Source organism: Rhinolophus sinicus, chromosome 2 (assembly GCF_057876585.1).
Source record: "Rhinolophus sinicus isolate RSI-liver-muscle chromosome 2, RSI-T2T, whole genome shotgun sequence".
Taxonomy (NCBI): Eukaryota; Metazoa; Chordata; class Mammalia; order Chiroptera; family Rhinolophidae; genus Rhinolophus; species Rhinolophus sinicus.
This window is the reverse complement of record NC_142502.1, coordinates 148,649,493-148,665,039: the sequence shown is the minus strand read 5'-3', so window position 1 is coordinate 148,665,039 and position 15,547 is coordinate 148,649,493. Positions and strand designations below refer to the sequence as shown.

At 38.8% G+C, this 15,547-nt stretch overlaps 1 pseudogene; it reads left to right on the top strand.

The window, feature by feature from the left end:
• The first annotated feature begins 2,907 nt into the window (after positions 1 to 2,907).
• LOC148758933 (ubiquitin thioesterase OTUB1-like) overlaps positions 2,908 to 15,547 on the top strand; it is a 143,563-nt pseudogene continuing 130,923 nt past the window's right edge.

Genomic DNA, 15,547 nt, shown 5'->3' with positions numbered 1-15,547 from the left:
AAATGTTCTCTCCCTATAATGACAATGTTGCCACAGCTCTTTTCTTCAAAGGAACAGAGACATAAGTGGGCCATATAGTGTTCTGCTAGAGCCCATAGTTTCTGCTTTTTAAAACGTGTTTCACGAGAGGACTTGTCATTTGTAGAAAGGAACAAAAAAATCAAGGGCACATTTAGATTTTCCATAGTCATTAGATGCTTATTCCCAGGAAAGCACTTGAGTTTTCAATCAAATCTCCAAAGTTTGTTGTTCTCCTGGATTAAATAATCCCCCTTCTCTCTGACCTGGCCCTGCTTTGTCTCATTATGTAGATCTGATCTTTACCTCACTAAGGTGTTGGCACTGAGAAGACACAATGCAAACTTTCTCCCTTACTGAAGTGTTGAATTCAACATGGCTCGCATGGACAAGAACTGCCCTTATAAGTCCCCGCGTTGAGCCTTGCACATACTTTTCTGGCTGCCCTGTCCTGCTGATGCTCCCAAACAGTCCTAGGTGAGCCTCAGAGATTTTTCTAGTCAAAATTCCCTAGGCCAAACTCGAGCATCTCCAGGCAAAATGGAAAAGCAAATCAAATCCCCAATGGCATCCTGAGACCTGAGCATGTCATAATGTCTCAAGCTTCCGTTTCATACAATTTTCGGCATATTTTAAGAATGCAAATAGGCCCTCTTTTCTTCTCTGTCTTTCTTTTATTTTATTTTTAAGGATTCAGGATCAGCAAAAATAATTAGCATTCACTCAGCTCAGTAGGGCATCCATTTATACTTTTACAAGGAGGTCAAAGTGCATGATGTTGCCCTGCCAGGAACTTTTTTTTTAGAGAGGGGATACAGTCTGGAATATCCAAATGTATCAAGACTTTGAGTCCCTAAACTGGGTTATTTGAAACTCCAATAGACACACCACTATGGGGAAATTACTTAATCTGCTTCAAGATTTATCTCTATTGTGCTCTATGCACCAGGTTAAAATAGAATACCTCAGAGAGGCCTCAGCGGGTCAGGAGTCTAATTTGCATTGCAAGTATTTCACAGCGCATTACAAAGTTTTGGACAGAGCCTTTAATCCTCAAAATCATTAAATCCTACCTTTGCACTGATATGCATATAAAAACATTCTGCCAAATGAATCTGCTTTACATTGCCCTCAAAATATCGCTGCAACACAAAAAAGGGTAGGAATCTGAAACATTCTACGGCTCACAGGGGTACAGTTTATCAAAAGGTGAAAGAGAGTTTGTGTAAAGCAAAAAAAGGAACTATTGTGTTAGATTGATTTAAGACTAAACGCATGCTGTCAAAAAAAATAGAGTTTTCACCTGTCAGGCAGTCATTTTTACAAATGTATGATATGGGTTCTGATTAGTGAAAATGCTCTTTTCTAGGTGAATTATAATATAACCCTTTGCTTCCTTGCCGTTCATCTTAGAGCTCCCCCTTTTGTGGGACTCACTTGTATACTGTTTCAGTTTCTAGGGAAAAGGTTAAGAGACACATTCACTGCGAAGGAGAATTGATCTTTTGAAACCATCAAGTGGGCTTACAGTGAAAGAGGAAGACAATGGCCAGAAAAAACAAAGACACTTCGTGCTGTGTGGAGGTTGTCAGTACATAAGGCACCAAATTCCATTTTCATATAAGAAACACATGAGAACTGGCTCTCCTGACACTAGTGCTGACATTTCACTGAAATCCTTATGACTTTGTGATCAACCCACATATTTTCAAAACAAATTGTCTCGTGTTTGTTTGCTTTAAAAACAAGATGCCATTGTACTAGATGAAAATGTGACTTTACAGTAAAAATGTCAGCATGAAAACACAAGTAGGGGAAAAAAAACTGAAAGGAAAATGAAAAATAGAGTCTATGTAGCCTTTTCTAAAGGCCTAATATTAGTGATTAAAAGTGATTTCAAAAACTGTGGCAAATATGTTCTCATATTGGGGAAATAACAAAAGAATGTTTCATAATAACTTGTTTTAATGACACTTTTTTGTGAACTTGTAGAAATGAGTGACAACAACAACAAAATCAAGGGCTATTGACACCTCATAGCTGAAAAGCATAAGCTGGCATCATTTTGCAACTTTCTGTTCCTTGGTTACATGCAGAGTAAAAATAAAATATATCTGGCAGATGAGAAATGGCAGAGTAATCTCTGGAAATTGTATTATAGATTATTTACCAACTGAATTGTTTCTCTTTATTAAGATGTGAAACAGAATGCAAGAAAAGCAATGCAGATGTAATCGAAAACCATAAGGCAAACCCACCACTTTTTCAACTAGCCTATGCTGACTGCAATTTTGGTGATACTCCTATGTCTGTTTGGACAGAATCAATGACTCATGTCAAAAAGCTGCCCTTCTGCTCTTTTCAGAAAGTCAGCCTTGAGAAGTGATCAAATTAAGATAAGACCACACAATCTGTTTTACCCTTCTTAAGAAAATACATACGAAAATTTAAAAAATGAAAAATCAGGTTATTGCATCTCACTCATTTGCTTACTGATGAATGGAAAACTGTAAGCAGGAAGTTTGTGATGACTTCTGTTGAATATTTTCTGCCCCAAGCAACGCATCATAGAATTCAGCTCCTAAAGAGAAACTTTCTGAGATAGACTCTGAGAGGAAATGGAAACAGGGCTGACTGAGGGCAAGGAAACTCAAGTTCTAGAGACAGATCTCTTTCAAGGCATCAATGAGCCGAGTGCTGGTTATTTCACCCAAGTTTCCTCAGCTCTTCCTGAAAGATTAGCTATGTCTCTGGCCCCAACCAGCTGGAACAGTCTAATTTGTATAAGTCATAACAATTGTAACAGACTTCATTAAACCTGCCTGTCAAATTTTATTTCTGTTGTCTTCATAACTAATTTCTGAACAGTCAATGATCGAATTATCTACAATGTTGGTTGGAGATATTCGGGTGGCCAAGAACACAAGTGTGACTATTTACAATCATGATCTAGACTGTCACTGTCCCGATTCAGTTCTGTATGAGTGTGCCTTGCTGCTAAAGCCTGTGTGCATGCTGAGGAATGCAGCGCAGGCACCGGCACGCCATCTTTCTGCAGTGGTAAGAGCCCTGCTCTGCTTGTTCGGCCAGTAATACTTGGAAGGTAAGAAGGTCCGAAGTTAGGAAAAGCAGCCACCAAAATAGTCAGTGCTAAAAGATAAAAGAAGCCCAGAAGTTTAAGGAAACAGAAGAGGAAACCAAACGCTATGAGAGAACTCCGAAGAATTAGGGAGAGGGCTACGTAGGTAAAAGGAATGGATGTAAAACAAAAACGAAATGAGTTGATAATAATACATACACGTGGGGGTAAGAATAAAAAGACAGTAATTTTCAAACATTATAAATAGACATGGCTAAGGGCAACATATCACAAGTTTTGACTACAAAATACTAAAACGTAAATTCACCCAATAATGCCTGTCCTCTCAGGTACCCATTTTCCACAGATAGTCCTCCCCACCCCTGCCACTTACAGAAAAAGGAAAAAGCAGGCTCCATTCCAGTATAAAATTATGAAGCGGTCATTTGAATCCAGGGGACTATAAAGCTATTCTAAGTCATATTTTTGCTTTTTTTAATTAAAAAAGCTTTAACTCTCCCCTCATCACTTGCAGGCTGAATTGGTTTGATCCAGAGAGGCAGTTACGCATACAAGCTACCACTCTCTATTGAATTAGGGGATCTCTCATGCAACACATCTCACCAATTACAAGGTAGGGATGCAATTCTATGATTTATCATACATTATACTGTTAAGTAATATAACATTATAGACACAATTTGTACCTATCTCTCCGCAGATTAGAGAGGTGGCACACGAAGAGAGGATCATTAAACACAGAGCAAGGGCAGGGGCCAAGCTCTTCTCTTTAACAAGCTGTTCCAAGTACCACCTCTCTAATCCATGGAGAGGAAAGAATAAATTGTTCCAGTAGCTTATTCCAAATTGTGCTCTTTGAGGTTGGGGGCTTTATTAAAACAAAGAGATGCAGGCAAACATCAATTCGATGTGCGAAAACAATAGCGTTGGATTTATTGGGATGATTTCTCTCATTCCAAAGTTGATGGGATTCTTCACACACGCATGAATATGGATGTGTGTGTAGATGCACACCACGTTTGTGGATGCAAATCCAATCCCACACGAGAAGAATGCATATTGACGTTCTGATTTAAAGAAGGCCCAATTATTGAACTTTGACTCTCAGCTGATATCATTTAGGCATTGCACTAGACCACTGCTGTCCACTAAAAATATAATGCAAGCCACATATGTAATTTTACATAGTACCTTCATTTACAAGAATATTTTAAAAATCAGGTGAAATTAATATAGTATTTTATTTAACCCAATACATCTAAAATATTATTATTTTGACATGGAAACAACATCAAAATCATTAACACACAATGGGATTTATAGATGATGTAATACAGAATTGTACACCTGAAATCTATGTAATTTTACTAACAATTGTCACCCCAATAAATTTAATAAAAAAAAAAAAAAATCATTAATGATGTATTTTGCACTATTTTCTTTACACTAAGTCTTGGAAAGTTGGTATGCATTTTACAATTCAGGCAAATCTCATTTCACATTACACGTTTCAAGAGATCAACAGTCACATGTAGCTGGCAGGTATGATATCGGATGATACAGCATTAGAACTATGTTTATCTTCTGCAACTCCACTATCTCTATTATGGTTTTGCTGCTTTGTTTGGAGAAGGGTGTATTTTCAGCCACTTTACCCAAATAAGCAGAAGTTCTCATAAGTACAACCTGGATGAAATGATATCTCACTACATTGAGTATAACTCTCTTCAATTCCCCAGAGATCTAGGCTCCTATTGGTAAAAAGGTGAGTTCCTTGACCTCTATCTACTCTGTCTATATTGTATTCCCTTTCTAAGGTCAATAAATGTGGACATAAATATCAACCTTAACAGACAACCAAGCCTCCTGTTATTGGAATATCCCATTGGTAATATTCTTTTCTCTACAAGGCTTCTGTACTATCACTTCCAGCTTTATTAAACTCAATTAGACTCCTTTTTGCCCTGGCTACACCCCCTTTATAACAGGAAAATTGTATAATCTGCTTGAATGGCAGTACAATGAGGTAGGCAAAGATATAAGGACACCGTCAGGCTGCCTCATAAACCCTAGCTTGCCATGGGACAAGTCATTGATTTCTATTGGCAATCTCATTGTAATGTCAGACTGTAACTTGAATTCATTCTTTGCTTCTCTCTGAGGTAAACAATGGGCCAAAGAGTAGAAATGGACTAGAGTGAAAACACAGTAATTACTCTCAGAAATAATTGGGTAACCTGGCTTTTCTGATATCTGAGAAAGCACAGGTTAGCTAGGCCCCACACAACACCTGAATTAATTGCCCCCCAAATTAGTATCTGTCTCTGGACCTTGGAAAAAGCAATTCAACTGTGACTAGAGAGCTAGTCCAGGGGAAGATGAAAGGCAAGTCATTTTGGGGTAGAGAGAAAAAGCAGAAGTTCATTTCTTCCATATTATCCTTACTTGTTATACTAATTAAGATGTATACTCGTAACTCATATGCATAAATGATTGTATGTTTGTTGGAAAGACCATGGGTTTGGGAGTCAGATAGATTTGTTCTGAACTTTGGCCCCGCCAGTTATTTGCCAAGCATTATAAGGCCAGTTTGTTAGCTTCTAAGAACCTTAGTTTTCTCATCTGCAGTAAGGGCTCGACATGATATTTGCCCAGGACCAGTGGCCTCAAACAGGTGTGGTGTGTGCTCCCAGGATTATCGCACACTCAGCCATCTGTGCCCGTGGCCAGAACATACTCAATGTTTGCTTAGGAATCAGATCTATGGTAACAATGAATGAGAGGGAGATTTTTTATTTTTAATCATTTTACACCGCTCCACATTACTCGGTTTCTAGTATCACTGTCTTGCCAGCAAAATCCTGTTTTGGGGAGCTACCCCACAGAATTTAGGCAATCAGTCAATCAAAAGTTCTTTATGAGTCTATGTCCAAGCATTCGGACTAAGTATTTTGGGGGTGTATTCAATGTAGATGGTGGGATAGTCGCAGTATTCGTGTTAACTCTGTCAGAAAAGAGGCCGTGATCATTTCTTCTTCTGTGCTCGCAAAGTCCTTTGTGCTCACTTGATTATGACTAAAAGCCATGGTTGTTGTCACTCCCAGTACTAGGGTATGATTGTCTTACAGAGCTCTTTTATACTGGTATACATAAAATTATATATAATTTATATTATGTATGTGTATATGTAAATAAAATTACATGTGCTCTAAGTGTTTACTGATATGTTCATCATAACCCCATTATATTTGCATAGAAATATAGAATGTCTGAAGCATATTTCCATGTCATTTTATTTGAACCTCACAGCAGCCCTGTGAAATCAGTTCAACACTACTGTCCCCATTTTAGGCTCTTGATGGGTTAAGGACGTCCAATTTACATTGCAACTCATCACCTGTCCCTTAGACTAATGGTTCCTGTTTACTCATTTATGGGCCTCTGCTGGCCTGTGACAAAATCTTAAGTGGCCCAAGGACAATGCCCATTGCCTTCTGTTGATATTTCTTTCTTGAAGAGAGCTCCCCTTAAGTCTAATATTATATTATTTCTATTTTTATGGTATTCAAAATATTTTTTATTCAGGAAGTGATGTTAGTAGATAAAAGGACGCTTTTTAAAGCTTTTGGCAAACTGAAATGTTGACAAATGTATACCCATCCCTTATTAGAAAGAGAAAATAAAAAGGATGAAAGAAAAGTTTTTACTGACCAATAAAAGCAAAAATCTGGGAATCACAAAGTTAAACATATATGTAGATTGCATAGCCCCTTTGATTTAGTATTCCACCCTTTGTGGGGAAAATGAGGGCGACACAAAAGGATCAGTGGACAAGAATGTAATAAAGTATTCTAGCTAAAGGGAATCAAAGGGCTAGACCAATAAGGACAGTGACATCAGAGAAGCAAATGACATGCAAGGTTCAAAACCAGAAAGAATTTATTAGAAAAACTCAATGAGAAAAAAAATACATAAACGCTTTCGAAAAATTCTTACTTAGCATGCATCTTCAAGAACATGAAAGGCTTGACCTGAGAAATGGTAAGGAGAAAGTAAGTCCATGCTATGGACTGAATGCCTGTGCTCCCCAAAATGTATATGTTGAAATCTAATACCCAGTGTCATGTTATTTGGAGGTGGGGCCTTGGGATGTCATTAGGTCACGACAGTGAAACTAAGTGATGGGATTAGTGCTCTTATAAAAGAGGCCCCTGAGAGCTCTCTTGACCCTCTGCCATGTGAGGATATAATGAGAAGTCAGATGTTTATGCATCATGAAGACAGCCCTCACCAAACATCGAATCTGCCAGAACCTTGATTGTAGACTTCTAGCCTCCATAATTGTGAGAAATAAATGTTTTTTCAGCCACCCGGTCTATAGTATTTTTTATTATAGCAGCCTGAACTGACTAAGAGAGCCCATCAGTCTAAGCATCAAGAGAATGTGAACTGTGCCAAGCTCTGAGTCCATTTCACACGTTGCTTAGCAAGTTGCTTATCGTCTCTTAAACTTAATTTCTTTTCCTGTAAGATGGGGGAAGTTTGAACTGACAGATCTTAAAGGCCTCTTCCAGCTCTAAGACCTCTTACTGAAGTGATAATAGTAATTCTTGCATTGAGTAAATATTACGTGAGTGCTACTCCCAATCCTCATAATAATGGTAAAGATTATTACCCCACTTTATTTATGAGTTAACTAAGACTGAGAGAATCTGACCTGCCCAAGGCCTTGAAATAAGCTAGGTGGCAGACCTGGGATTTGAACACTTAGTTTGTCCCTTTCTTTATTACATCAAGTTGCCTCTCACCAGCCCATCACGTCATGAAACCTTTATCCAAAGCCCAATTTTAAAAGAAAGGAATGGTTAAACTATAAAAAAAGTCATATTTCATGGACTACCATAAAATAACAGAAGTACTCTGGAACGACCAGCAAAGTCCCTTGTGACCCAGAAAACCTCCCCCGCTATCTTATGTCCAATATTCAATGAGGTTATCTTATCAACAGTGACATCATGGAAATTTTCTTTTGAGATGGATTTGCATTTAAAGCCTGGTCATCATAACATGATATTCAGACTTGGTCCAACTTGAAATCCCTAAACTAATACAATCATTACTATTTGCTATAATATTATATGTCTATTTGCAACTCAGCAAAGTGGAAATCTTGCCTCACCTATCACCTCATTCTCTTCCACAGGGCTTAAGAAGAAAGAAAAAAATCATTATGGCTAAAAATCTTATGGCTAACGTCACTGGATTTGATCATCGTCTTCTCTTTCCTTCATCATTTAAAATGCCCATCCCAACAGCTACCATAACGGCAGAGGAACCATCCCAAATGGTAGGACAACTGTAGGGATAAGCTACTGCCAAGACAGGGGTGACAGATAAATGCAGGGCATTCGAGGGCACAGGTGACATCGCCAGAGGTAGGGAGGGTGAGTGAAGCAGCCTGGGAGGGCTTGAGAATTTCCCAAGCCTGATCCCTTCCGCCCACCTCCAGCACTAAACTGTCATGTACTTAACTAATGTCACCATTTCTGGTGCCTGGCTTTTGCCAACAGTTAAGATGACCAGCATGACCTCACCTGCTTGACACCCCCCTCATCCTACCTCAGTTCCATCCATGGGCTAGACTGGAGGTGGCAGGTAGTGTGGGCATGGAGCACAAAGCAGCCCCCCAGGGCTCCCTGGGACTTTCCTCTTACATAACCAGAGCAAAAGCAAAAACGGCTCCTGGCAGTGCCAAAAAGCCTCAGGCAGAACGGGAAACAAAGGAGGGTAGTTTCTGAGGCCAAGAAGATTTTGATTAAAGCACTTCTCAGGTTTCCCTCAGCCTCTGGTCTCAGGTCAGCACCCAGAGCACCACCTTCCAGTCCCAGCAGAACATAGATGGTCGGGTGGCGTTCTTGCCCTGAGAAGACCCTGAGCTCCTTCCTTCCTTTAGAGTGGCCCTTACAGCATTCTCCCAGGTCCTTTCCAATTGTCAGAGATCACATTAGTGCAGTTGTCAAGGTTTGACATAAGGATGAACAGAAGGGTTGCTACTGGCTAGTGAGAAGAGAGAAGTTTCCTGTCCAAAGGAGGAAAAAAAATATCCTCTCCCAATGAATAATGCTGGGGATGGGGGAGGATGAACTTAGCTATTAAGCAATGCTCTCTTTCTCCTTCATTCTCTCTCTCTCTCTCTCTCTCTCTCTCTCTCTCTCTCTCTCTCTCTCTCTCTCTCTCGTTAAAACCACAGGCACAAGGCAGAAAAAAAAAAATAGCAACATGTCTCTGTGTTGATATTTTTTCCAAATGTGAACCTATAAAGAGCTCATAGTTATGGATGGGGACAGATTGTCCCTACTTCCCAAACTATGGACACACAGAAGGTCAGCATTCAGACACTTTTCAGCACTTTGTGACTCAAAGTGATTCCACTGTTAAACCTTTACTCAGCTTTTCCTATCCTCACACCGCCACCTCAAGCCACCGTTAAAACCTCTGTATTGTATCACCTCCTAATGGAAGTGAAACCCATGGTTGATTAAGGAGTAGAGTGAGGGGTAAAGCTGTGAGAATCAAGCTTGGTTAAAAAAAAAGAGAGCGTGCTAGGAGCTCACAGATCCCGAGAGAGGCGGGGCCCAATTTGTGCCAGTGTGGGCAGGCCACCAAAAGGCCAAATAAAAGGTCCTCACTTGGAAATGAAATGCTAAGCTTTCCCACATTTTAAATTAAACAAACACAGTGACCCTTTAGGTTTTATATCATTGCATTAATAGTAATAACAATAATAAAGCTGACATAGACTCACAACCTGTAATTTGTAATATTTAGCTCCATGCTTCGTAAATGCATAAAAGTTAAAGCATATTTTTCACTTATATCAATACAAATTGGATTTCTTTTTCCGCCTCAAATTGACCCCACCCTCCATTCATGATTAACTCTTCCCCTTCCTCATTTGTGCAGGTGCTTCCTTATTCAGTGTTAAATCAAAAACCCAGGCTGTCCTTCCTGGAGGGCCCTTGAATCCCACTTAACCTGGCCGGTGTGATGTGCACTGCAGGAGGGAAGCAATGAAGTGGAACACGGATGATCACAAATTGAAAACTGTTCTTCCAAATAACAGAAAGGGGGAAATTAGACAAAGTGCCTTTTCTATCATCTCCCCCATCCCTGTCCCAATTTTGCATGAGGACTCCATGGGAATTGTGAAAGGTATATTCTCTTTGCATTTGTAGAATGACCTCAAAGAGGTCACTGCTACTCCCAAAGCCTGTGTGACCCTGGCTGGGGCTGGCCATTCCAGACCAGCCACAAGCAGATGGCTGACTGTGCCGTGGAGGGTAAGGAAGGTCACAGGGTTGGCCGGGAGATGCTCTCATCCAGTAGCTGTGTGTTTTGGAACCAACCTGGAAACATTAACACAAAGGCCTGCCAATAAACTACATGGTGTGTGCATGTCTTATATACACTGAAGGGATAGACAAATGCCTAGTGGGAAAAAAAGAAAGAAAAATGAACTCAGCTATTAAGGAGCTATAAAATGTTTTGCTCTCTTCCCTATTTCAAAATCTTCCATAGCATAAATAGTGGTCAAAAGTTCAGTGAACTGTCTTGTAGTGTGGGGCTCCATTCAAACGGGGCTATTTTCTGAGAGTCTCTTGACACCATATCTAATTTCCAAAATGAATATGCTTTAATTTTCCTTCTTCATGCATTGTGCTTTTTCCTCATTTAAAACAGCAACAGCCTCTGGCAGTAAAGGACATCACATTTCTGTGTGAGATGAAGCTTTTTTTTCCCCTGTATGCAGGGGAATGGCATGGGTCAGGGGAGAAAAAATATATGCAAAAAACAGCACACCCCACTGACCCTGGTATATTTTACATTACAATTTTGCCATTTCCAATATAGGTTCATTTTGCAATGGACCATATCAACCATATTTCAGGTTTAAAAAAAAAAAAAAAGAAGTGGGGAGTGATAGGTGAGGCATTGTCTGCATTCAGTATGTCCTAGTATAATACACCAATTGTCTGATTAGGATATAGTGTCACCTACAGAGAACATACGCAGACACATACACAGCTCCAGCCGCTCAGTGCAGAGCACATTTGCAAAATAGATACCACGTGTGGATCCTGCCAATTAAAGGAAGCATTAGGGGACTTCTTTGTGAATGTAGCCAAGAACAGCTAACTATTTTTAATGACATGAATGTCATATTCAACATCTCTAAGCTCACTTGAAAGCACCAATGTCCCACTGTCTTATTGAGAAAGAACTACAAATAGGAACTGTGTATCTTAGTAATATGATTACATCTGTCTGCACACATATATTTAGAAATATATATATATATCTCAAAAAGATCAGAAATTCAATTAAGTCATCCTTTTAGTCACTCAAGTACATCTTAGAACTAAACAGTTAAATAAGATAGAGATTTTTACATGACGATAATCTTAAATTTTGACATGTGTACTAATTATTTACCATAGAGATATGTAAAGATGATATATGGTATTTCTTGCCAGGTCACTCCCTATAATTAATACTCTTGCATTAAAGGATTTTCTATTAGTCAAGCCCCAGTCAATCAATAAGTATTTTTTCAGCAATATGTATAGGAGGCATGGCCATTACCTTCAAACACTTATAGTTCCTTGGACGGAACCAAATGAATACACTTAAAATCACTTGAAAGTCAGTCTTGGAATTTGAAACACCAAGTAAATATTTGTTACTTAATTTAAATTGTCTATATTGGAAATAAAATGTATAAAGTTGATAAATTGGTGCTACATGGAGTAATCAAAGAAGGCTGGATGAAAGAGGCTGCACTTCATTTGGACATGAAAGGTGGACAAGGCAATGGGGAAAGGAAACAGTAGGGGAAGAAGGTAATTTCATCAGGAAGAACAAATGCAAAGATACAGAGGCCAAGAGCTTATGTGTGATTCTCTTCACAAGTGTCATGAGCATTTCTGTGTTTCAAATGGGTACACAGTGCTCAGAACAGCCTTCCCTTGGGGAGTGGGCAATCAGTGATCAACATTACTGACTCACTGTCCTAGAAACTTGGGCCCCCGTGCATTCATAAAACCAAAGGAAGTGAGTGGGAACTAATCTCACTGGGTCCATGTGCTCATTACAGCGACCATGTCATAGAACACTATTTACCCCCATGTAAGCTAGGAGTTTACTGAGCCCAGGCAGTCTACCTTGAGTCAGAGCAGGTTCAAGGAAACGACACTTCCCTTCTAAGAAGTGGTGATTGTGAAGGAAGAGTAAACAATAAAATGTATCTCTTGCAAAGCCAGACAGACTCTTCATGCAGAGACAAAAAATGGCCATGCTGAAAAGTAATGATAAAATTAGTGAACTTTGCTGTAGGAAAACCCTGTTTAAAAAACCCTAGTAAACAGATATAAGAGGGAGAGATTGCTCATAAGGTAGCAGTTCTCACTGTGGGGTTACTTTAGCCAGCAACATCTCCTGGCACACTTAAAATAGGACTTGATTTACAATAAACTTCAGGTATGCTATTAAGAATAAAGCGAGTTGTCAGACATCAGTTTTTTAAGCTAATTAGTTACAATATTACATGACATCAATCTTGCTCAGCACTGTCCAATAGAAATATAATGTGAGCCACATATACAATTTTAAATTTTCTAGTAGCGAACTTTCAAAGAAACGTGAAGTTGATTTTAATAATATATCTTATTTAATCCAACATACCTAAACTATTATTACTTTGATAATTAATATTAAAAAATTGAGATTTTTTTGAATTAAGTCTTCAATGTGTGGTATGTATTTTATATTTACAGTTCTTCTCAACTAAGACTAGCTACGTTTTAAGGGCTCAGTAGCTGTATGTGGCCAGAGGCTACTGTAGTGGATGCCACAGATCTAACTTTTTACATGTCTATTTTAAGGTCACATTTGGCTCTTATTAGAACACACTATTGGGAACCCATACTGGTACCTTAGTTCCAGGAATAATCTGTATACTTGTATTTAATTATATAATATATTTAATTTATTCCTAAGAGCTGTCCTAATTGTACTGACTCCACCTGGAGGTAAGCACTGACAGATATATTTTTGTGGATACAAGTCTACAAAAGGAATATAGCCTTTTCTTTCTCTTCTAGCCTGGTTGGCTAACATGAAGTATGGTTGAACTTACTACCTGAAATCTTGAATATGAAGGCATTTGTTTGTTTTACTATTTTTAATGCAGCAACTGTTTAAAAGTTTTGGAAACAATTATGCTAAGCAGAGAGAGGAAGGCGAATTAATTGCACCAGAAGCATTAAAAACTTGATACAAGAAAATGAAATATGGCCATACAGGTTTTCTCTGTGAAGAAAAGCTAATATTGCAGATATTTAATGGGAAGAGAAATTTCCAGCATACAGATCAGACAAAGAAAAGAAGTTTCCAATAAAACAAGCTACCCCTTGCTGAGGAAAGATGTTTCGATTCTGTAGCTGCAAGCAACATTTTGGTTAAAAGAGATGTCTTTGGAGATCAGCACCCAGCAATACGGTCACTGACCCTTTGTGGTTGCCCCTCCTCCCTCAGTTCTCAGGCCTCTAGCCTTGAAAAGAAAGAGTTGCTGGGTAAGTTGGGCTGTTCATCCATATCCAGTGATGCTGGGTGCAAAGCATCTAATTCCCCAACATGAATTGGGTACTGTGAGAGGCCCAAGGCACAACTTCATCCCTTAGAGTTTTTCCAAGGGCTTCTGATATGGATGGAATCATACTGAATTCTAAAAGGCCAGCTCACCCAGAAACAATCAGCTCTGTAGACATTCAACTCAGTAGCCCCAAAGTTCTTCAGAACAAATGAATTAAGTTAAATATTCTCAGACAGGGATCACTCCTGGAGACAAGTTAACCATATTCACCAGCTTCACCACACATTGTCCCCCTGGGGAGAAAAAAAGTGCAAGGTGATCTGAGGAAGTAGGCAGCACTCCAGCATGTGCAAGCATCTTGCTCCCCAGTTCATCTGTCTATTTTGTTAACTGAGAAGCAATAATGTTCTAATGTTCTAAGTTAGTTATTTAGCTGACTTAAATAACTTGAAGAGTCTGGGGAACTGCTTAGTGGCAACAGTTCAACAATAAACAAAAGGAACAATAAATGAAGGTTTTGATTAGATCATTTAAATTGGGAATGTAAAGAAACTATATTAGAGAACAGATATTGGAGTTTATCAAACATAAGAGTCCCAACCAGATAGAGACATTGCAAAACGAAATCAGGCAGAAGACCTAAAAATATTGCATAGCTGGATCTTTTCCCTCAGTACTTCAAGTCTGCATTCCTTTTTCCCATGATGCCCCGTTGATTTGCAATTTAAATTGTGGTATCTGTACCACATTTATCGCACCTATTGCTTATCCGAATATAAATCTATTTTAGAGCTGAGCACTAAGTTAGAAAGATTTGTTATAAATGTCTTATTTTAATATTTTATGCATGTACTATAATTTGATTCAAAGTGCTGTTTGTCTAAAATACATAACGATATGTGCTGTGATCGGGCTTCTGTTCTCCAGGAAATATATTTAAGGCAAAACAATTAACTCATCTGTGCATAACATACGCAGAGTCTGCTCGTGTTTTGAATCATTTCATTGTACATTCATTTTCCATCCCCTTTTCTGTGGAATTTTGTCATAAGCTTGGTTATAAGCATCTCATCCTTCCTAAGTCAAGTTCCCCTTTGAATTTTTCCCTCCATCCCCCTTTCTATGGCAAAGAAAACAGTCTTTGAAATCAGCAGGGTGTCTCCATGTAGACCTATGATAAAAGGGCCCAAGAATCTGAATATAGGGAAGGGAACAAATATTTATTAAGCCCCTACCAGTGCAGGACACTGTCCTAGAGCTTTGAAATATTCCTTCTGTCTTAATCCTCAAAAAAAAATAATAAAATAAAATAAAACCCTCAGAGGGAGCTACTATTATAGTCCCCATCTTGCAGATGGAGTTATTGAGGCTCAGGAAAGATACATAAATTACCTAAGGCTCCCATGGACCCATGGTGGAGCCTCTTAGACTTCAAATCCTTGCTCTTGCCATACACCCGGCAGCCTCCAGTGCATTCTATTTTAACTTAATTCAAAATAGAATCATTCAACATAAAAGCTATGTTTTGTGATACATCACTCAGTTCTGTTTTCCAGCTCATTGGAAACATCCTCCCATATCTGGTGAGTGACTGAAGAAATTGCATTTTCAATGTCATTCCCACAGTCTCCTGGAGATGATGAGTAAATATGGCTACATTAAAAATAGTTCTAATGATGTGCAAATAAATAAATAAATAAATAAACAAATAAATAAAAATGAAAAGAGGTAAGAAGATAGACCCCATCCATTTAAATTATGTGCATACACTCACATAC